Consider the following 1,886-nt stretch of genomic DNA (forward strand, 5'->3'; position numbering starts at 1 on the left):
ATGGATGGATGGATGGATGGATAGATGGATGGATGGATGGATGGATGGATGGATAAAGTACTTTATTGATCCCAATTTGGGAAATGTTTGCTTTGCAGCATAAAAAACAAGGCAATGAACATAAGAGAAATTAAGAAAATAGAAATAAACAATCCAAAATATTTCTGAAATAAAATAGCATTAAAAGTAAAAAAATATACATGTGGAAGATATACATGATATTATATATATTAATTGTGCATGAAATTGATTATTCAATAATAAATTGAATATAAATGTAAATGCACAGTGGGAGTTTACTGCACACTGAAACTGTGACTTGGAAAAAAAGAAAATCTTTATTTTTCCATATTTTGACTTTAATATATTTTGCTTGTTTTCATATATTTCTTATAACTTCACATGAATAACTTCTCTATTATTTCTCAGTGCTGTTCGGGGCTGGGGGCGGCTGCAGGCTGACACCACGGGGGGGCTGTCGAGGATCAGGGTCTTCCGCTGGGTGAGGAACGTCGTGGGAGGGCCTCAAGTTGAAATGGCTTTAAGGTGAGTCAAGTTCAGTGTACACTACATACTGATATACACCTGAACATCAGCAGGAGAGGACTCTTTAAAGTAGAGACACTACATACTGATATACACCTGAACATCAGCAGGAGAGGACTCTTTAAAGTAGAGACACTACATACTGATATACACCTGAACATCAGCAGGAGAGGACTCTTTAAAGAACAATGTGACTCTTCCACAGGTGGGAGATGGCCTCGATGAATCTGACGCGCTCCTTCCTCAGTTTGCTGTCGTACTGTGGTCTGATTTCTCTCGACGCAGAGATGTACGAGTACCTGAGGTAGTACATGTGAAGGAAGAGAGGATAAAGAAGGACATATTCCAAATACAAGAAGCCTTTACCTGGAAAAGCTGCTGGTGACGGTGCTCCTGGACTTTTTTTTAAAATACGGGTGGTTCAAATTGCAGGACTGAAGTACCGAACTCACTCCAGAGCAGAAAACAGCCTTAGTTTTTAATCCATTTTCTTTCAATCCATTTTATTATAATCTTTAGCACAGCAAATTATTTTATCTTACATTTTAGTAAATATTGGTGATATTTATTCTGTCAGATTCTATATTTTGAGGCGACATCCTGGCTAAGCAATGCTTTCAGTGAAGGTAATGTACTGTAGGTTTAATAACTATAATTTAGTTGCAATAACAAGCTACACGACGACAAACGGCGCCTTCACTGTTTCTCATGGATTGTCCTGAAATATTTCAATATGAGACGTGACTGCAGCTTTAATGACAGAAATACACATTATAAATTGTTATTATTGATCAAGCTGTGGTACAATAACACATATATCTTTCTGATGCTGCTGAAAAGTCCAGTGCCGTTTGAAGAAATGTTTGTAACAATTTTAATTAAAATGTTCTACCTCTTTAAGGCATCACTGTGATTATCACTCAAAGACGTTATCTGTAACTCTTGTGAATTAAATTGCCTAAAAAAAAGTATGTTTTGTTTTTTGAGTATGACACATTTCCCCATATTTATTGGACATTTTCATTTTAAATTCATGTTTTTATTGCACATGCTCGCTTTGAAAATGTTATGTTTACAAACACATTTTTAATCCATTTTACCACTATTTGACATTTCTAATTAAACTTCTTGTTTCATATATTTATTCTATTTTATTGGACATTTTTACTTTATCATATTAATCCAGGGTATATGCACGAATCCGGAAGTCAAATGTAAGTCCTTTTTTAAGACCCTTTCCATACATTTTAAGACCTCATCGCCACTTCGAGTTTTAACCGGTTACATTGGCGACACATTTTACCTCACATTTACTATATCCAGGGTGTTTCTCAATGTCG

This window comes from Trematomus bernacchii, unplaced genomic scaffold (assembly GCF_902827165.1).
Source record: "Trematomus bernacchii unplaced genomic scaffold, fTreBer1.1, whole genome shotgun sequence".
NCBI classification, from domain to species: domain Eukaryota; kingdom Metazoa; phylum Chordata; class Actinopteri; order Perciformes; family Nototheniidae; genus Trematomus; species Trematomus bernacchii.